Here is a 23,156-nt window from a genome sequence, read left to right as displayed (position 1 = left end):
TTTCCCTTTATTTTGGGCCAAGTTTTAAACTATTGAGCTAGTTTTTCTTTATTTTGGACTGGCTTTCCTAGTTAACACTAGCTAAGGTTATCAATTTTTTTTTTTGGTTGAAAACTAGGGTTATTAAACTATTAATAATATATTTGATATTAAAAATAAATAAATATATTAATATATAAAGAGGGTGTGGTACAGTGCAGTTATTCCATTTTGTGCAATAGTGGCGCCACATGGTGTTCAGGGGGTTCAAATGAACCCCTTAACTTGTGATTTTTTATTTCTTTTAAAATATTTTTGTTTTGAACACCTTAAAATAAAATTTTTAAACCCCTAAAATAAGTTCAAAGAACAAATCAATTTAGTGCTAAAATTTATCTTGGTCTTCTCAAACAAAAACAAAAAACCCAATATCAAACCAATTTGATCTAAAATCTGAGGAAAAAAAATAGCAAGTCCAACAACAAAAATCAGTAATTTTTTGATCTTAAATCTCAAAAAAAAAAAAAAAAAAAAGACAATTAAATGATTTGTAAAGTGTAAAAATTAAAAGAAAATTAAGTGTGAGGCAATAGAAGTGGGGCATGAGATAGTGGAAAATGAAGACATTTTTTTTTACTAATTGTATTGTTGCGTTGAATTCTTGATAGAGTAATGTAAAAAACATAGCAAAATTCTTCTTAATGAATTACAAAGACCTGTAAGTTATCACAATTGAGTTGAATTGTTAAATAAAATAATTGAAAAGAGTAAAAACAAAAACTAATAAATAATGAATTATAGTATTCTAAGTAACAATAATTAAAATTCACTTAACAACAATAATTAATAACTTTATTATAGTAATAGCGAATGGATAATTTATAAGATTTAATATTAGTAATAATAATTAATATCTTCATTATACTAAGAAAGCATATGCACAATGAACTTATAGTTTATCTTTAATTCTCTTGCTAATACCATGAATTAATTTTTGTTAAGGAAGTCACATATTTGCAAGATTTATCTCATTCCTAAGATTTATTATCTAAAAGAACTTGTGTTGACTTAAAAAAAATATATTCCTTTGGATCATAGGATACGAAAGATCTCATCATTATTATCATAATGATCAAGATGAAAATATATAAATATATATATATATATATATATATATATATATATATATATATATATTTTTAGAACAAGGTCCTTATCAACCTCTTTAATACGAATTTAAATGACTCCCCTAAAAAATATTCCTGAAGCTGTCACTAATTTTGTAGGTGATTTTGGTGCAGTTTTTACGATTCAGCGAACACCCTTGCTCTTATACGCTGAACTTAAACTAAATCCTTCTGATATCTTTACAGTCTAGCACTGCTCTTATACGCTGAACTCAAACTATGTCCAATAAGGTGTGGAAGACCTGAAAAGACTTCACAAGAAAGTTCGAAATAACATTTCACGTGATAAATAAAGACATGAAAAAGTACATGTTGGTAAAATCTTAATAAACAAATAAAACAGATATAGACTATAGTCTTATTCGGAAAAAATGTATCACTGATGTTAATATGTGGACCCAGCTCAAACAAATTATATGGTTGGACATGTTTTGAAACACCAGTAAGTATTCTATGCCCAGAATGTATAGCAGCCATTCTACTTGTATCTGAAGCATCTAGACTTAACTTCAACTATGTTTTGTTTGAAGAGGATTCCCAGCTCACATTGAAGGCAATCAATCAAGAAATCCATCAAGATTGAGAGATTGTTAATATTATTCATGATATTAGAATTATGCTTAACTCTTTTGTTGCTTGGTATTTTTCCTTCTCCCCAAGACAATCTAATTCTCTTGCTCATAATCTAGCTTATTGGGCAGCATCTTGTAATGCTTGGGGTCTATTCCCATTTCATAATATATATAATTAGGTTTTTGTTAAAGATTAAGATGTGTTAGTCCATTTTGGCTTTTTTCCTTGTCCTTGTATTTGATATGTATTTTTTTTTCTTCTATTGAAATCATTTATCCACCCCCCCCCCCCCCAAAAAAATAATGAGTCCTAAGCAAGTTGTCCAGTAATGTTTGGAAGGAAATAGAGAATTTGTGCTGCACGCAAGACTTTTGGATACTATATTGCAATTATGTTTATGGAGTCCAAATCTTTTATCCCACTTTTCTTGCTCCACTATATACTTCATAAATAAAAACATGCCACATGTTCATCTAATTTATTAAATGCTAAATTTAGGCCTTCTATTATTTCAATTTCCTAAATATGATGGGTTATTTATTTATTTATTTTAGGAAATTCAAATAATAGAAGGCATAAATTTAGCATTTAATAAATTAGATGGACATGTGGCATATTTTTATTTGTGGAGTATATAGTGGAGCAGGAAGAGTGGGATAGAAGATTTGGACTCATGTTTATGCATGTGCCACTTGCCATTCAAACAGTATTCCAATGATATTTTTGGATTCTAATAAATTTAACCGGTAAGATTTTTTTGTCATTGAATAAGATATTTGAGTTCAAAACTCATTTACACCAAAATCAATTAGTGTTTAATTACCAAATATCAATTGATATTTTGGCTTAAATGATATAAAAAAAAAAAAAAAAAAAAAAAAAAAAAAAAAAAAAAAAAACAATCATTATGAAATAGATGTCATTGATTTAAATTTTATCATATTTATATAGAAGAAATATATTTACATTCAAAAGATACTTAAATGGCTGTTGTAAATAACTTTCCATCACTAAATACTTATTTTAAATTTCAAGAAAAAATAAAGATGTTGAGTTTCAATGAATTCTAGGATCTAGTTTAGTAAATGAGTTCATTCATTTTTTAGGTTAAGAACCCCATAACTTGACTAATCTCTAGAATTACACTATCTAGGATTTTGAAGATTTAGGAATTTGGCATTTTGGGATGTTCTATGGCAGTTGAGTGTCTTCTACTTTTTTGGTCTTGCACTCTTGCTTATCAGCCATTGAAAACACCCACATTTGTGATATTGTTTCTACTTGACCTTAAAAAAAAAGAAGTGAAAATGCATGCTAAAGGAACTTATTTTCTAAATTCTCTAACAAAAATATGAATATGTATGTTACATGAACTATAGCAAGAAGTTTCAATTACTCATTTATTTTATTTGTTTTCGATTTTCATATCTAATATTCTTTAGTGATTCATATTACATAAAAATGCTAAACTATTTATAATGTAAATAAATATTAAATATGTCATAGTTATTTTTATATGGAATTTGTATAATTTTAGTGTTTAATTATTTTTTTATAATAAGATATTATTGTCTTTTTGAAAGTATTTTTAAATTACATGGCTTAAACAAAAACTGTCCTATGCAATCCACATATAATCTTACCATGATTATTTCTTTTTTGGTAAAAAGTTAAAATTCTGGTAATTATTCTGTTGACTTTATTTCTTATTTTATATTATTTATGTATTATTTCAAGTCATTGTTCTCTTATTTAATTAAAAAGAAGATAAATAGAACATGTTTAAACTTTTTAAAAAATTTATAAATTTTTGCAAATAAAAAAATACATGAAAATCCGATTTGCGAAATTTTGATGGACTCATGTATGAATTGGCATCCTAATTTGAAAAATATTATGAAATTATTGTAAAATTTTGTTATATCTATAGTATTACTCATATTGTAGCAAGAATCAACAACAAAAAGAAACATTTCAATAGATGAATACCATCTTAAAATATGTGATAAAAGTTAAGGATTATGTGTGCATTTGAGATCAATTTATTTTACTTTTTGCCTTTTTATTTATTTATTTATTTACTAAATATGTGCTAAAATACGCTTGTATTTTGAAAAAGAGTGAAGAAAAATTAAGGATTTAAAAGTTTGTGCACAAAAGCTAAAAAATAAACAAAATACTGGATCCAAACAAACATTAAATGTATATCTAAACTTAAATTTTATTAACTGATTTATCATTCTAAACACGTAATGTAAAGAGTCCTACAATTATAATAAAAAATCTCAGAATATTTTTTCAACAAGTTGAGATGTCAATTTACCACACGTTAAAATGAAATAAAATTATACCCAAACCAACAATAGTTCAAAATAAGATTATTGTAAAGATATTGTGAAATTTTGTTGTGTTTATGAAATTTCTCTTAAAAAAAAATAACTAGCTATTTACTTGTTATATTATTGATTTAACACTATCATTTATTGATATTTTAAGCTAGGCTCAGATGATTTCATATTACACAATCTCCATACTCTTTCACATTTGTATAATATAATGGATTATGTTTATTATACACACTCTAATATACACAAGTTCACGAGTATGTGTAAAAAAAAAAGTTTACGAGTATGTGTAAACTTGTGTGTAATAAATCGGGTGCAGTAGTATTTACTATTTACCCTTGTAGGGACTAGGTTTGATCACTGTTTCTAAGGGATAAGTGAATTCAAGCCCAGGAAGCCCAATACAATGAATTTGTAGAGAGTGGATAGAAGAACTGGACTTTAATGAGTGTAACAACAGTGGAAGATGATTTAAAGAATGAATAAGTAAAACAAATATGGACTTAAGCAAGCAATTCAATCCTCGGCACTAGTTCGAGGAGCTTCAACTTATTACTTCTTGAGTGACAATGACAATGGTTACAAAGTTAGTTCAGATTGCTACAGTGTTTTCTCTGGTAAAATCTCCGATCCCTTTTCTCAGAGCTTCTTCTTCCTTATATACTACTTTCCTCCTTCATTTCAACCATACACGTGCTGGTCAGATCTACTGTTGTTGGTCTTTGTCACATCAACCTCCTCCCAAAGCTCTTAGGTAGTAGTTGTGAGTTTGAAAAGCCACTACTCAGGTATCATTTCCACATTAATGCAGCCAGAGTGTTAGTTGTGGAGCATTGAATGTGGAGGCAGCAGTTTTTCCTGGAATTGCTCTACCGCCATGCTCTAGTGTGCTTACTTGCTGTACTTATCTTTTTCTTTGGATTGCTTTGGAAATCACTTTTCAGGTATCTTTTTCAGTAAATCACTTTTCTTCTACCTTGGCTTTGGCTAGTCGAGGATAGAGTTGTCCTTGGCACGGTTTCCTAGGTTACCATGATCACCACTGTCTTCTTCATACGCGATTATGGACCTCAGCATGGGCCTCGGGCCCAGTACAAAAGGTGGGTATATATCACTGGGCTCTATGTCCCCACAACCCTAACATGATTATCTAATATTCATGTTGAAAAAAAAAAAAAAAAAAAGATGTCATGTGAAACATTTCACATGAAGAATCAAGAAACGGGAAACAAATAGTTGATAGATCAATGAATCCATGACCTCACACTCACACCACATGTCGAGATGGAATACAATTAGGCTATGGCCCATTGGAAAAGTGCTTAGAGCTAGACTTCTTAGAACTGGAGGAGAGTACAACATATGCCTAGTCAATGGTTCTTTTTCCCATTGTTTCTCATCATTTAATTTGGTCTCATGATGGTCTTTCCGCATTCAATGTCTCATCTATGAAGTATGGCCCACTATTGCGGTCACGGTTTATCTTTTTTCTAGTAGAAAAATCTTTGAAATAGATAAGTAAATAGATAATTATATCTCATACGGTCTAAACAAAAAGTCATGAACCGATCAATTACTTTGATATTTTCCTTTACTCTTGGAGCATTTACAATGGAGGTTGTAAACAAAATACTTATTTTAAATTTACAGATAATTATATCTCGTACCATCTAAACAAAAAGTCATGCACCGATCAATTACTTTGATATTTCCTTTTACTCTAGGAGCATTTACAATTGAGGTTGTAAAAAAAAAAATATTTATTTTACAATTAAAAGACTATTTTATCTATTTTACAATTTATTTAACATTCGATTCTTATATTCCACGTCATATTAAACATCATTCATTTTTTTTTATTAATTTCACACACACTCTCCCTTTTTCTCACCACCTCTCTCACTTCACAGTAGTGTCTCTCTCTTCACCCACCTATCAAACCACATATCCCAAAAAATATATATATATATATATATATATATATATATATATCAATCACCACCACCATAACCACAACTAGCAGTAGCTCCCATTATCACATACCCATACCAAAACTTAGTTATAAACAGAAAACAAAAAACTGCAACTCACTATAATACCACCACCACAACTCACTATAGCTGAGTTGTATACTTAAATCCTATTATTTTGATTCACATTTTCTCTTTTCTCTTACCAAGGTTAACTCTCTCTCTCTACCTCTCTTTCTCTCTCTTTCACTTAGATGCAACACTCTTTCTTAGACTTCTCTCTTTTCTTTCACATCCTAGTGGTTCCGGGTTTGAGTTTAGTGGTGGGTGGTTGAGAGAGAGACAGAGATAGGGAGAGAGATTAGAGAGAGAAGAGAGAAGGGAGAAGAGAGATAGATAGTTTTATATTATTTAATTGTGTAATTTATACTATTTTAATATGTTGTATGGAAAAATAAAAACTAGATGTTATTATAAAGCTGAATGGTATAATAGATAAAGTAAGTTTAATCAATAAACCATCTAAACATTCTCTAAACATCTAGTAAGTTTAAAACTAGAGGGATTGTACCGTTGCTCAACAAATTATCCTCTATGTCCTCGGACCATTCTCTAAACATTCCAGTGTCTTCCATTGGGGGTGGGAGCTCCCGCCAATGTTTAATCGATAAACCATCTCGAGTGCCGTGCTATAGTTTACGTAGAGCTGAGGAGCCTGGCCAACATAAACAAGAACTTTACCTTCTATAATAGAACTAATTGAGGTATAGTACATGAAGTCCATAGGCATGGAGACCAACCTCAATACCATTAATGAAAGCATAGTAACTAATAGAACCACTTGTAAAAGGAATGAAGGTTAAGTTCAATTTTTTATTTTTTTCAACATTGATGCAGAACTATTTAACAAAATACTTTTCGTCTGAAGAATCAGTATAAATGGAAGCGCTGAAGTTTCTAAGGTGAACAAACCCACTTTGACAGCAAAAAAGTCTTTAGACTTGGTAAAACCTGAGTATGCTGCTGAGTAAAAGTACAACCGAACGAATTTCGGGCCAAGTGTGACCGGAAACACATATGTGAATTGGGAATAAGACAACCGAGCTGTACTGTAGGGGATAGACTCAACGGATGCTTGGCGTTGGGCTTCAGAGGAATTAGATTCGTTGTTATGTCCCATGGGACCGTACTTGGAACCTATATCTCCGATCTAGTCATGCTCATCGGTAGCCTTTGAGTTGCCGAAAGAGCCACAGTCGAGGGTAATATTATCAACAGCTATGTAAGGGGGTGTAGAAGTAGCAACTGTAATATGGTGAAAGATGAAAAAGAGGAAGAAGATAGGTGTCAACATTGAGTGGTTCTTCATGGGAGCAAGAGGTTACTGAGTAGAAAATTGAAAGAAAATTAAAGGGGAGGAAACGCTCCTTTTCTGTTTCAACTATACGTAAGTAAAAACAGTAAAATTATTGTATCGCTTGATGTTGCTATCAACCACAATAGATTTTAGGTCTTTGCAGAGTTAAAAATGCTGGAGGAATAAGCGGGTGGGGCCGGCCCTTGGGGGTGAGGACTGGGAAGTTGCCTGGGGAGACTTAGAGCATCTCCAATAGCTTCTGTATCTGGGTATATTAGCTAAAATTTGGAGAATTTGTGCATTGTTTATGCTCCAATAGATTCAATAAACTTGATTTTTTTTTTTTGGCTCATGAACAGTAGCCCATCAAATCTTATGGGCTACTGTACATTAGCAATTGAATATCTTGGATTAAAATATTACACCAACTACTTATTATATAAATTCTTTCTCTCTGCTCCGGACCTCTTTTTTTCTCTCATTCTCTCCGTTCTCTCCATTGAATCCGAACAAGCAAATATGAAAAAAAAAGAACAAGCCGATCTGACCCCGTTTCTCACATAATCCAAACATAGAACACAAAACAAATTCCAATTCTTATAAAATAAAGTTGAATCAGAACAAGCAAATATGAAAAAAAAAAAAAAAAAAATGCCGATCTGACCCAGCCTGGTGGCGAGGAGAAGGACGAGCCGCGGTGGGACGGTGGACGTGGTAGTGCATGGTGAGCCGATCTCCGACAGCGTGGTGAACCTCGATCTTTGACGGCATGGTGAACGCCGATCTCCCAGTCTTTCTCCTCTCTCTCTGTCTCTGTCTCTCTCTTTTCTCTAATGTTGAAGAGCAAATGATGTTGCTGGAAGGTTCTTGAGGAGAAAAAGAAATAAAAGAAGGGGGATAGAGGACACGTGTGTGGAGGAGAATGAAATGAAAGAATAAAAAATAATATAAAGAATAAAAAAATCCTAATTGAGAAATTCTACCAAAATATTTTCACAATAAATTTTAAGTAACAAATTGTTATTATTTAATATTGGAGAGAAAAAAAATAATTTCAGTGGTGAGTTCAAATTAAAACTAGTAAAAACTTTCTACATAAATTTTATTGTGAAAGTATTGCGAAAAATGTTGTAAATATAACACTTTTCATTAAAAAATATAATTGTTGGAAATAAATATAGGAAAAATTAAATGATGATAAAGAATGAATAAAGAAATAATATCTAAATGAGATAGAGAATGGGATAGAGAATCTATTGGAAGTGGATAGGTAAAAGTTAAATATCACTGTTCATTCTCCAAACAGTACAAAAATTTGCTGAAACTGTTGGAGATGCTCTTAAGTATAACAAGTTGACTCTAGTTGGAAAAGGCAAGTTGACTATTAAAGCATCAGCAATGGGCCTATTATATGCCAAATGTAAGGTATCTTTGGCATTCAGGCTCAAAAACTGCTCAGCAACGGGAAGACCAAATTAGAAAAGGCCAAAATTTTTTTGACATATAGCTACAGTACCGTCTTAAATGTAAGATGGTACTGTAGCTGAATGGGATAAAAAAAAATTACTGTAGCTAAATGGGATAATTTTTTTTTTTTTAATACTCTCTCTTGCTTTTTAACTCGGAAATTTCTCTCTCATCTCTCATTATTTCTCTTCTTTTCTCTTTCTGCCTTCTCTCTTTCTCATCTGCTCTCTGCTCTCTTTAGACCTAAGACTCTCTCCGATAAGTTAGATGCTTCTCTCTCTCCAATGACCCTCTCTCTCCAATAGTCATTCCAATGAGGCATTTAACTTTTCACTCCATCACTTTCTCTTCAAACCGACATTCTTGCATGTGTAGATGACCCTCTCTCTTCAAACCGACAAAATCAACTTCCTTCAAGCTTCCCAGTGGCGAATCTGCTTCCTTTGAGCTTCAACAAAATCGGCCTACCTAGCGGCAAATTGAGCAATCCGGTTTTCATAAATTTTTGTTGTGTTTGTGGGTGAAGATTGTGTTGCTTCGCAGTGGTTAGCGATGGAGATCATGGTGGATTAGTGTTGGGTTACGTGGGTTGTGTGGGTCAGGTGGGTTGTGATTTGTGTGGGAGTGGGTTTTGGGTCGGTGGTGGCAGTGGGTTGATTTCAATAGGTGTGATTTTGGTGGGCAATGGCGTGGTTAGTGGATGCAGTGGCGTGGGTCTGGTGGTGCAATGACTTGGGCAGTAGGTGCAGCGATGTGGGTCTGGTTTTTGACTATGGGTTGCTGTGTGTTTTTTTTTTTTTTTGGGTGTTGACAGTAGTGAAAGTTCAAAAACGTGTACAAGAACACTTTTGAACGTTTAGACCCCCAAAAACCAACTTAACCAACACAAGCAATATGTCAAACAACTAGTGTGCGGAAACTTAACATATGCTATAATATGGAATAGGTTAAAACAACTATCTAAGCCATAACAAAATAAACTACAGCAGATAATGTAAAGGCAGAGATAGAGAGGAAGGAATATGCAAACACATAGATAACACCCGATGTGTTATCGAAGAGGAAACCGAAGACCTCGGCGAAAAACCTCTCCGCCGCCCTCCAAGCGGTAATCAATCCACTAGAAAATACAGTTGGGATACAAGGACAGCAATAGACCCTCCAAGCCTAATCTACCCAGTGCACCTAAGCCCTCCAAGCTTCTTGCTCCAACGAGGTTGCGCCGAACCTTTTTCTTTTCTAGCTTCCCGGATTCCGCTACTACACCGTAGCATCAACCAATGAAGATTGGCTCCTTCCTAACTGCTTCCCAGAACTCCAAACGACTGTCTCACAGAGATGATAATGGTGAGAACCAGGTTTGGTATAATGCCTCTCAAGGATTTAACAATGGAGAGGAAGAGAGTGAGGAATTTGATGAGACTCTAAGGTAGGGATTGTGTGTGAAACAATCTTGTTTTTCTTTAGGGTTTCTCTCTCAAAATTCTCTCTGGAAGCTCTCTTTCAATCGTGGGTTAAAAGGATATTTATACTGGAGTGAAGAGGAATGTGAAACGTCAGGTTTTTCCAAAACAGGGGTGGCTCGCGGCTTGACCTCGCGGCTTGACTAAGTCGCGAGATCCAGTCGCGAGTTAACCGTATGGCCAGTTGTCCTGTTTTGTCCTGTAGTGCTCCAGCTAGCATGACTGTTCATCTTCCAGCATGCTTGGCACGTGTGCATCTTCTGGCGGGTTGAAGCCGCGAGTCCACCCGCGAGTCCCAGCCGCGACACTCTGTTTTCTTGCACACTCTTGAGCAATCTTCACTCTATCTCACTCACTACCCTTACAATAATCCCACCTAAATACAGGGTTACTAAATGCTGAATTACAAGCAAATTTGGCACGGAATAAAGCCAATTAGATGGTTGAATAAATTCAACCTTACAATCTCCCCCTTTGGCTATTCCGTGACAAAACCCTAAAATAGACTCTAGACTTAACATGTGAGTTGAGAACAGTTGAACAAAACTCACTCACACCTAACTCTAGAAGCTGTGAAGCACTTGAATCATATGAACATAAACTCCTGAAACACAACAATACACCATGATCATTGTAAGCAGAAAATTATAAATGCATATGAAACAGGCAATATGAGATCAAGCAAAGATGGAGTTAATAAACAAATCATGGCTTGATCAACCAAGTGAACACCACAAAGTAGTGATCACAGTGCTCATTCACACTTGGAATGAACACAAGAACATACAAGTTAACAAGCACAAGGCAAGACACTTGTATGCTCAACACTCAACCAATGCATAGCACACAAGACATATGCATCTAGGAACAATCCTACAAGGGCACAAGAGTGACAGTACAAAAACCAAAATGCAAAACATTTAGATTAAAGTACTGATTTCAACATAGCATAAAGGCTGCACTTAAGCAAGGTACATACCATAAAGCCTACAAACTAAGCATAAAACAATAACCCTAAAAGCTTACAAAAGCACATGGGTACAAAGCACATTATATTGAATAAAAACTTAAATAATATAAACTAAAAGTGCTTAAAGTTTCTCCCCTTCAAAATGATGAGAAGCTGTGATGCACTTAGAACATATATACTTGTAACCTGAAACACTTGCACAAAACACATTAGACCCTCAAGGTAAAGCAAGTAATAAAAGAACAAGTATAATATAACAAGTATAGAAATGGCTATAATGATCACATAGCAAAGTAAATGATCATCTGAACATGCATTCAATGAAGCATAATAGCATAGGGATATATGCATGTCCAAAGCACAAACATGATGCAATGAGAACAACAAAGCATAACTCAAAGCACCATAAAGCTAACAAGAAAACAAATAGAACAAGGTTTTCTAGTAAACACAATGTCTTCTCCCCCTTGGTATATGCATCTCCCCTATGGAATATCTCTCCCCCTACAAATGTGCATGAGAAATAGAATTTCTCCCCCTAAGGATGTGCACAAGAGTCATATAAAAATGACAAAATATTCCGGTATATTCTCTAGAGTATACTCTCCCCCTTTTTGTCAGGAATAGACAAAGGGTCAAGAAGAAACGAGAGCAAGAGATGAAGGAATGAACAATGCTAATGATGCATGATGGAAAAATGAAATTTTTTTTTTTTTTTTTTTTTGAAAACAACTTTGAAAATAACCCTCAATATGCAAAACACGCGATTTTCGCGACTTGATAAAGTCGCCACACAGTCGCCAGATCAAGCCGCCAAAGCACTCAAGAACAAAATTTTGAAAAAATTTTTAAGTGTTTTTCGCGACTGGAAGGTCTACCCGCGAGTGAGTCGCGAGCTGAGCCGCGAAAATCTCTGAGTGAACCTCGCGACTGGACCTTCCACTCGGGAACAAGTCGCCAAAAATGACTAGTGAAGATGCGACTGAGGCTCGCGACTTGACATACCCGCGACTGAGCCGCCAAAACAGGGCAAAACAGTATTTTTGAAATTATCAGATTTTTCAAACAAAATACTTTCCAAAAACACCTAAAACACTCAAAAATCTTTTTGTGCTTGAATTAACAAAGATTGAGCATGTGAAAACACATTTTATCAAGTACAATCACACAAATGAATATGGCATTTATTGAACATAAACTTGTGTGTTGTGTGTGGATATCAACAATGAGATAGTCCTTAGTCTAATGTGAAGCTTCAATGATCAATTCAACCAAGGCATACACAATTAGCACTAGATCAAGTGATCCATCTCAATTATAGAAATATGTATATATGACCTCCCACAAAACTTAATAACATATCTTGGAGCTTTACATTTGACTCCATAACATTTGATCATTTTGATCTCTTGAGACAATCACCTCTCATTGTGAGAGTGATATTTGATATTTCACTTTAATGAACAAGCCTTTGGCTTTTTGAATAAACATTCTCTTTAATATAAGGTCGCTTACCCTTTTTCCTAGTCGAATACTAGAATGTGCGACAGGCTTTTGCAGCTCAATATCTCTTTTCATTTGGAGATTTACATATGGTGAGCTCTTCTTAGCAAAAACAAAAATAAAGAGTGGGAAGATATATAGACACAAGTCTATGCAAGTTTCAAGATCAACATAACCATTCACTAATCATTCATGACAAGTTTGAAGATCTATTTACAACAATCACATAGATTTCAAGATTTCTCCCGCAGTGATAAGAGTGCATAGGAACAAGTTACGCTCGTAAATGCACAAAGTCATTAGCACAAAGGTACAAGGCAAAACAAGTTTTGAGACAAAACTCAACAACGTCGATCAAACTTTTTGAATTTCTACTTTTTATGTGGTTTTGGATTTTTACACACACAAACCAAAGACATAAAAGTAAGATCAAAACAAAAACAAAACAATGCATATAAAGATATGCATGATGCACAAATGCATGACAATGAAGCATCTAATGCATGAAGGGTCCTACAAAGATCGAAAGAATTAGATCAAGGACCAAAGGAGCAAAAGCTCAACCATAGGAACTCTTCCTCATCCAAACAGAACAATTGTTTGGAATGAGTGTCTCATGAGAAGTGAGACGAGGGTTGGAAGAATGAGAACCGGAGATGCACATAGACAAGGAGTTAAGAGCATTAAACACTTTCTTTAACAACATGCTATTATCACTCAAATCCAGTTTATCCTTTTTAGCACAACTTCCAAGAAGCTCAAGTTTTTCTTTTCTTTTGATTCTTTTAAAAGCATGAAACTTAGAGCATTGAGGTCTTAGATGACCAAAGGCACCACAATGGTGACACACAATGTGTTTAGGTCCACTAGGCCTTTTGGGAAGGGATCTAGCAATATGGTTTTGTTCCCTCTTCAACTTATGACATTGAGGTCTTATATGACCAATCACACCACAATGGTGGCAAGTTGGAACAAACTTAGATCCGTCCAAAGCCTTAGGTTGAGACCTAAACAGAGGCTTTGACTTAACAGCCTTTCTCTCCACATTTTGATTTCTTTTATGTGGAGGAACGTACACCGATTTGTCCTTAAAGGTAGAACACACACTAGGCACAAAATCGGGTACCACAACATGATTACAACAAATACTATCATCCATTTTATCAATGGGTTCAGCAATCAAACACTTAGCATGCATCTTAAGAGATTCATTTTCACATTTAAGATCATCAACAAGTTTGTTAGACAAAACAAGTTTAGCATCCAAGTCCATATTCAAACATTCAAACTCTTTCAGCTTTTCAAGAGAAATTTCAGCAAGTTTTTTATATTTCTCAACCAATTTGTTGGATTCATTGAGTTTAGCAATCAAATCATCCTTTTCACAAAATAACTTGCTCAAATTCTTTTGAAACTTCTTAGCATTTTTCTTCAAGAGTTTGTCAGCAACACCCATGGATTCAAATAACATGTCATCACACTTATGAGGATTAACACTCATAGAGGCATTTTCACAAACATGTGGCATGTTACATTCATCACCAACCAAATCATGCAAAGAGTCATACAAAGCACAATCCATGGCAAATAAACACAGGGGGTCAAGGATCACACTTAAGTATTTAAACCACAACAAGTGTACCTGCTCTGATACCAATTGAAAGTTCAAAAACGTGTACAAGAACACTTTTGAACGTTTAGACCCCCAAAAACCAACTTAACCAACACAAGCAATATGTCAAACAATTAGTGTGCGGAAACTTAACATATGCTATAATATGGAATAGGTTAAAACAACTATCTAAGCCATAACAAAATAAACCACAGCAGATAATGTAAAGGCAGAGATAGAGAGGAAGGAATATGCAAACACATAGATAACACCCGATGTGTTATCGAAGAGGAAACCGAAGACCTTGGCGAAAAACCTCTCCGCCGCCCTCCAAGCGGTAATCAATCCACTAGAAAATACAGTTGGGATACAAGGACAGCAATAGACCCTCCAAGCCTAATCTACCCAGTGCACCTAAGCCCTCCAAGCTTCTTGCTCCAACGAGGTTGCGCCGAACCTTTTTCTTTTCTAGCTTCCCGGATTCCGCTACTACACCGTAGCATCAACCAATGAAGATTGGCTCCTTCCTAACTGCTTCCCAGAACTCCAAACGACTGTCTCACAGAGATGATAATGGTGAGAACCAGGTTTGGTATAATGCCTCTCAAGGATTTAACAATGGAGAGGAAGAGAGTGAGGAATTTGATGAGACTCTAAGGTAGGGATTGTGTGTGAAACAATCTTGTTTTTCTTTAGGGTTTCTCTCTCAAAATTCTCTCTGGAAGCTCTCTTTCAATCGTGGGTTAAAAGGATATTTATACTGGAGTGAAGAGGAATGTGAAACGTCAGGTTTTTCCAAAACAGGGGTGGCTCGCGGCTTGACCTCGCGGCTTGACTAAGTCGCGAGATCCAGTCGCGAGTTAACCGTATGGCCAGTTGTCCTGTTTTGTCCTGTAGTGCTCCAGCTAGCATGACTGTTCATCTTCCAGCATGCTTGGCACGTGTGCATCTTCTGGCGGGTTGAAGCCGCGAGTCCACCCGCGAGTCCCAGCCGCGACACTCTGTTTTCTTGCACACTCTTGAGCAATCTTCACTCTATCTCACTCACTACCCTTACAATAATCCCACCTAAATACAGGGTTACTAAATGCTGAATTACAAGCAAATTTGGCACGGAATAAAGCCAATTAGATGGTTGAATAAATTCAACCTTACATAGAAAGAAAGAGAGAGAAATAATGTGTTGTATGGTAAATGATGGTGATTGTAGGATATATTATTTTATTGAGTAGAAATATTATTTTAATAAGTAGAATAGGAAAATAAAATTTGAGATGTTGGGAGTATTGTAAAATTGTGTTGTATAATTGATAAAGTAGCTTTTTGGAATGGTAAAATAGGATGAAATAGAATTTCTGGCTGTGGGCTAATGGGGGAGACCCGTGCTTGCTTTTGGTTTTGGACTCGGCCATGCTAGCTTTTAGGGACGTTTGCTTCGTGACAAACATTATGGTCAGAGGCTGAGCTAGGGGGGCCTAGCTTTTTAAATTTTCCCTTAGAGCAGGTGAAAATACGTACCTATAACTTAGATCAAAATATGCAAATTAGCCCCCTCGAAATTTCAAATATTGCCTCTTAAAATGTAAAAGTTAGATCATAAAATTAAATTGGCTGTTCAAATTTTCAAGCAGTCCAGAAAACAAAAAGAACTAAATTAATACAAGACTTCGAACTACGATAATTATACCATAATTATCATTCATTTTTAGAGCATTAGTCAAATTGAATGCTTCTTGAAGTCTTGAACTAATGACACTAAACCCTATCTGAATGCTCAAAGTTCAAACTCCTTTTTTTGTTGAGAAATTTTTTCAATGACTTCTAATCAGTCACATTCAAAATTTATGCTTTTATCTAATGATATAATCACAAATTCACAATATATAACGAATCTTTGATTGTTAATAAAAATGATTAATCTTTTGACGGGATCTTGCTTTGTTTGTAATTGAAGTTTTTGCAACTATTGAGAGGCGTTTTAGTATTCAGGCAACTTAAACTATTTGTCCATCATTCATTAATTCTAATCTTCAAGCAAAATACTAATAGGTTCTAGCTCTTAATTTTATTTATATTATTTTTTTTAAAGACTTCGAACTTCGAAAATGCTTTAAACAAATTTTACAGAAGTTGGTAATGTTGATGCAATTTTAGAAAATATAACTAATGGTTTACAATTTGTTACCTCATTTTGAAAATTACACGGACAAATTTTGATATATCCATGATGTAGGCTAAGTAACTAATCATAAACTCCACGTATCTTTGTCTATGTTAGAATACTCCTAGGGTGTGTTTGTTTGGAGGTGAAATAGGGTGAATGAAAAAATTTGGAGAGAAAATGGGAATGAAAATTTTTTTGAACTATGTTTGGTTGGGTGGAGAGGAAGGAAAATAAACGGTGAGACCCAGATGTTTTCTCTCCTAACCTACCAAAAAGTTTTCTCCCAAAAATGGAGAGAAAATTGAAGGAAGAAAATGGGGCTGCTTAATGGACAAAAATGCCCATGTGCACTTCTTTTTTTTTTTTTTTTTTTTTTTTTTTTTCCTTTACTTTCTTGGGCACGTTGCCTCTGCCATTTTTTTTCCTTCCCTTTACTGGGCAATTGCTTTTGCCAATTTTCTATATTTTTTTTGTTTTCATTTTCTTTTCCATTTCTGGGCACGTTGTGTAATACCGCGTTTTGATTCATGATCATCACTGTCATCATCATTATTAATATAGAGTTGATGTACTATATGTGTGTGCACAGTAAGATGGAAATAGATAATTTTGTGGTGCTACAAAATAAGTGAGAAAACTAAAGTTTTAGTGCATACAATTTAGTGCGGCAATTAAAATAATAAATAAAAGAGGAAGATGTTTTATGGGCTTCTTAGAGACTAAAGAGATAAGTTCTAGTGGGTTTTAAACTTCAGCCCACTATCCCATCAAACCCACATCTCTGATGCGTCAAATATAGGGTAGAGGAAAAGATAAGTTAGGATTTTCATTGGAAGGGTTTCTTAATAAACATGGATGCCAAAGAAAATTTGAGAGGGAGAGAGAGAGAGGTGCCATGACAAAAGAAAGAGGCAAAATTGTTTAGGGGCATAAGGTTTGGCTACGAAATCAAGGTGAGAACCCCATCTCAATATTACTATACTGCTTACAAATCTTGAGATATATTTATGGTTTTGGCAAGGTGGTAAAATTAAGCCATGTCAATTCGATTACAGTGGAAAGATGTTTATATATTAGTGTTATTCAAATAAAGATCTGATGGTAATACTCTTAAGTTTATGGTAGTGTTGTAATTCTTATGGGTTACCTGTTGAGTTTGAGGACTTCGGGTCTAACAAGAGATGATATATTTTAGATTAAATTGCTAGTAGTTAGTACACGATTTCACTAGGTTGCCTACGGTTAGTATTTTAGAACAAAATCACTAGGTTGCCTACGGTTAGTATTTTAGAACAAAATCATGGAATTCCAAATCATAATCATGAATATGGCTTTAACGTTTGGGGTTATATATATTAGGATGGCTTTAACATTTTTCATTGGTTATATATATTAGGATGGCTTTAACGTTTTTTTGGGGTTATGGATATTAACTTAAATCCTAAAGTATTAGCTATTGCGTCTGAGTTTTGATAAATTCAAGGAAATATACTTTTGGGTAGAGATGCTTTGCATTAGTGTTATTATTTAGTTCAGCAAAGTATTTTCCTAGTAAGTCAGTTTGTATAATTCGATAAGCTATATATTTTTGGGAGGATATTAAGTAATTTCCATGGTTGATTATAGGTCCTATTTTAAGAATGTTTTGAGACATTTTGGAGGGTGTTTTGGCTGGACTTTCAGAGTGATTCAAGTGTTGTAAGTAATTATGCATAATATGCAAAAGTTTTGTCCATTAGGTTCTTAGAAGTTAAAAGTTTTCAAAAGTTATGTATTTCAAACTTATATTTTCTAAAGTTTATCAAAAGCAGTTTTACATTATTGAAAGACAAACTTCGACTTTTAAATAATTTTTTAAAGATAAACTTTGAATTCTAAATAACGTTTTGAATGTCCGAATCTTAATCAAATGATGATTTCTAAACTAAACTCTTTTCAGAAAATAATTTAGTTTCAAAGTAAGTTGCCTAAAAAGGTTCTTGTTCATTAAATTTGTTTAAAACCAAGTGATTTCAAAGTCATATACCTATTTTTCCAAATGGAATTTAAAACGTTTCTTTTAGCAAATTGAGCTTTCAAACTTACTCAAGAATTGTAAAATATTTATATAAACTCCTCAATTCTTATTCATTCCCTAAGAGAGTCAAAAAAATTTTGATTTATGTTCAATTCTATATTGTGATCTTCGATATGCCTCTGTATTTGGAATAGTTGTTAATAACAAGAAAATTATTCTATTTTGTATAAACTTTGGTTTTGTGATATGTGACTCAAAACAAGTGTTTTTAGAATTGATCTGGTATATGTGTAAGCCCGCTCACAGGGTTGTATGTGAGAATAAGTGTTGATCCTTCACTAGCAAGGGTTAGATGTTGGTACCCACTCATAGGATTATATGTGAGAATATGTGATATGTGTATGTGATACTATGCTCTGATCAATTATATGTATGTGTTAGGTTCTAAAAGTTTAAAACAATTTGCAAATTATGAATACAAACTTGTTTAGATATAGATCCTAGAGTATATAGGTATTATTAAACAATGCTCAAGGTGATTCAAGTCAAGATTCAAGAACTTACAAGCTGCAGGAAGAAGATTTCATAATTTGTCTGGTTCAACCAATCGAGAGACAGGCTTGACCGATCGAGATTTGTATCTGCAAAATTTTAATTAAATCCAAATAGCAGTTCAAGCCCATTAAGGATTAGGTTTTCAAATCTACTTCTCCTAGTATATAAAAGAAACCATAGGCATGTTTTTATAAGGCTTTTCAGAGATATTAGAGTGCATCTTGTGTCTTTTTTGTAGATCTAGAGTTTTGTACCCAAAAGTTCTCTCATGTCTTCTACCAGTATTATTTCTTGAAGAATCTCAAGATCCGGTGTTGTAGAAGTTGCTGCCTTCTCTAGTTATCAAAGGAGTTGATGATCTAAACCTTCAAAGGTGGTCTTAGAGTCACAAATAGGAGAATTTGTGTTTTTTCTATCATAATTGCGGGTGCTTGTGTTGCAAAGGCCAAGGAAAGAAGTAGTCCGTAATTCGGAACTATCATGGGGTCATGGTCGTAAGTTTTTTACTGGATGTAGTAATAGAATGTTAGTAGTCTAGGTTCTATTGTATAAACTTCAATTCTTTCATAGTGGATTTGCTTTTTACCTTGAAGATAGCTAAGTTAAATCCTCTCCATGTTTTTTACAGGTTTGGTTTTCCTGGATCATCATATCATTGTGTTCTTTATATTTTCCGTTGCTTTACATGATAAGATTGTTATTGTTTTAACCTAGATTTGAATAATAAACCTAAGTATTCACTTAGTTAATTAGTTAGGTTAAACAATCTAGTTTACAGGGGTCTAAAAATGTAAAGAATGTGTTTTCGAATGATTTTAAGATGTGATTCCATATGTGTTAAGTGATTCATTTTATGTTTTGGAATAATTATATTTGATATCATTGAGTGAGTTTGTGAAAAATCAAAATATTCGTGCTTTGCTTGACTCTATTCTAGAAGTAGCCACCATTATCACATACCCATACCAAATATTAGATAAAAACAAAAAACAAAAACCGCAACTCACTGTGATACCACCACCACAACTCACACCGCAACTTATTTGGTGTTAGATATCCATTAACTAGGCATCATGCTCCTGTAAGACGATAATTTAAAATAAACAAACTTTCCTTATTCACCTAATAATTATGGAAAAAAAAAATCATAAAACATAACTCATCTCTCTTTTAAATTTAAAAAATATTATTTTTTTAGTAAATATAATTGTATGAATAAGATATTTTCTAAAATAAATCTTAAGTTTTATTTTAATTTTACAACTCACAACCAAACTTATGAATAAGTTTTGTTGTTCCATTACAACACTTTTTATTCCTAATAATAAATATTACAAATCCTATTGTTGTTTCCATAACATAACTACTTCTGACTTTTAGAAAGACAACTTTAATTATAAAGCTTAAGAGCTACTGTTTTTAGTAGCTGAGGATTCATCTTGACTTGTGATACTAATAGTAATAGAATCAAGACAAGGGCAACTTAATCTAGTACTAATTGTACTTAACTCAGTTCCACTAGTCGACTCCAACACCTGTCCATGGTAAACACTGTTGTACTAAGGAGCTCCATTGGCAGTGGCAACACGAAATGATACCACTTCTGAATCGGTATCCTTGGTTGCTTCTTCATACTCTTGGAGCTCTAATGAAAACTCCAACTTTTCCATCACATCTTTCATTGTGGGCCGTTCAATTCCATGATCACTTACACAACTCTCTGCAAGTTCCACGTATACCTTGAAACACTCTAGCGCTATCTTGTTTGTTAGATATGGATCAATGATTTCACTAATGGTCCCTCTCTCAATACATTTTCGAGCCCAGCTTGCCAAATTTCGTTCCTCTTCTTGGAGTCTTTGGTCCAATGCTTTCCGAGCACACAACACTTCAAACATCACTACACCAAATGAGTACACATCTGATTTCTCAGTTAATTGTTGGTGCCATACATAATCTGGATCTAAATACCCCCATGTCCCCTTTACTTGGGAACTAAAGGCAGTGTTATCCAAACCCATTTTGGACAACCCAAAATCTGAAACCTTGGATACCCATTTCTCATCCAATAGAATATTTGTTGTCTTTACGTCACGGTGGATAATAGGGTGCTCTGTACATGTGTGTAGGTAGTGCAAACCGCGTGCTACTCCTATGCAGATCTGGAGCCTTTGTTTCCAGGTGAGGGGATCATTAGGGGTGTCATAGAGGTGGTGGCGGAGAGTACCATTTGTCATGTACTCATAAACAAGTATCATTTCACCCTCATCATTGCAGTATCCGATGAGAGACACAAGGTGCACATGATGAAGTTTAGAAAGCATCTCTATCTCTGTCAAAAACTCACAAGCCCCTTGTTGAGACTCTTGTTTCATGCGCTTGATTGCCACCACTATATTACCTAAAGGACAAAATATATTGTATTATTGTGTTTCTAAAACCCAATAAATGTAGCAATGAATGTGGTTTGTGGATTTTAACAACCTATAACATTAATTTGCAACTTTCAACAATCTATGAGAACACATTAATTTGTACCATCTCTAGCACCACTCTTGTATTATTGTGTATAAACAAAGAGTGTGACTTATGCCTAGTTTCTATTCTCTTTGGAAACTATAAGATGTGAAGAAGTCCTAAAATAGGACACAGTGGTTACATTATACAATTTATTTAAATGGGCAATAATACTCACTTCCATGTTTGAAAAGAGGTCATTTTCTTTTATCTTCTAAAATGTGTATGTCAGCACATTGATTGTGGATATTGTGTAAAATAGTGGATATAAAATGAGTGTAAGAGAATATTTTTTTTTCATATATGGCCATGTCCAATACGTATAGGAACTCAACACAAGTTGGATTTCATCAAATTATTAAACAACTCTACAAAATATAGTATCACTAATCTTAATTACATGCAGTTAGATTGCAATTAGGACTAATTCAGGAAAAAACTAAAAATTAAAAGATAATCATGGTATTATTCATTACCTTGCTCAATCAGACCCTTGTAAACATTGCCAAAGCCACCTACACCGACAATTAGATCTTCATTGAAGTTGTTGGTTGCTGTTTTGATTTCATCTAGTCTGAAGTAGCGGCATAGTTCTCCAGGTAGTGATGAAGCTGTTCTCCTTGAGAACTCTCTTTTGTAAGGATCTGGCCTAAACCAATACCGCCACTTTGCTAGTGGATGGTAAGAACCATAATGCTCAGTCTTCTTCAATTTACAGAGAACCATGAAACACACTAGAGCAGCCACCACTAAAAAGCCGATACCACTTCCAATAGCAATGAAAATTGTCTTCTTTGTATTAGACTTGTTGGCTGCCAGAGCAGGTTGTTGATCCATCGGTGGAGGGACCATATTTAGTCCAGCAAGATTGCCAGATAGGTCGCTCAATTTGAACACTTCCACACCGTTTAAAATGGCATCGCGTAAAGCTGCATCTGTTCTAGGATGTAGATCAATGGCCAGAGTATGATTGTCCTCGCCCTTGTTTTGGATCATTACTACGTAGTCCTTGTAGTATGGCGTATCTTTATCGTCAGCCCACAATATTACATCTGCCGTTTCTTCTACTAGCTGATAGTCTATATAGATGGTGAATTCCCTTATTCCAGAGATTTGTATCTCTGGATCTATTTCACAGAAATGGAGCCTCACCAGATAATTGAATCCCGTCTCAACAGGTAATCCCCATGTCAAATTAGACATTGAGTTCCTAGTCCTGTTTGGACCCATTGAAGCTGCAGACTGATAGACCGTATCAGGTGCAATATATTTTGGTATTTTTGAGTATTTGAGTTTCAAAGATGGATCACGAGGGTTTACACCGTCGCTCAACAAATAATCAGTTCTGCCCTCGGACCATTGTCTAAACATTCCAGTGTCTTCCTTTGGGGCTATGGAGCTCCCGCCAATGTTTAATCGATAAACCATCTCGAGTGCCATGGTGTAGTTTATGTAGAACTGAGGAGCCTGGCCAACA

General features: G+C 34.3%; 1 pseudogene; it reads right to left on the bottom strand.

The window, feature by feature from the left end:
* LOC126720873 (receptor-like protein kinase FERONIA) overlaps positions 1–23,156 on the bottom strand; it is a 68,581-nt pseudogene that overhangs the window by 44,813 nt on the left and 612 nt on the right.

This window comes from Quercus robur, chromosome 4 (genome assembly GCF_932294415.1).
Source record: "Quercus robur chromosome 4, dhQueRobu3.1, whole genome shotgun sequence".
Classification (NCBI taxonomy): Eukaryota; Viridiplantae; Streptophyta; class Magnoliopsida; order Fagales; family Fagaceae; genus Quercus; species Quercus robur.
Note: the sequence above shows the minus strand (reverse complement) of the source record. Positions and strands in the feature narration are given on the sequence as shown.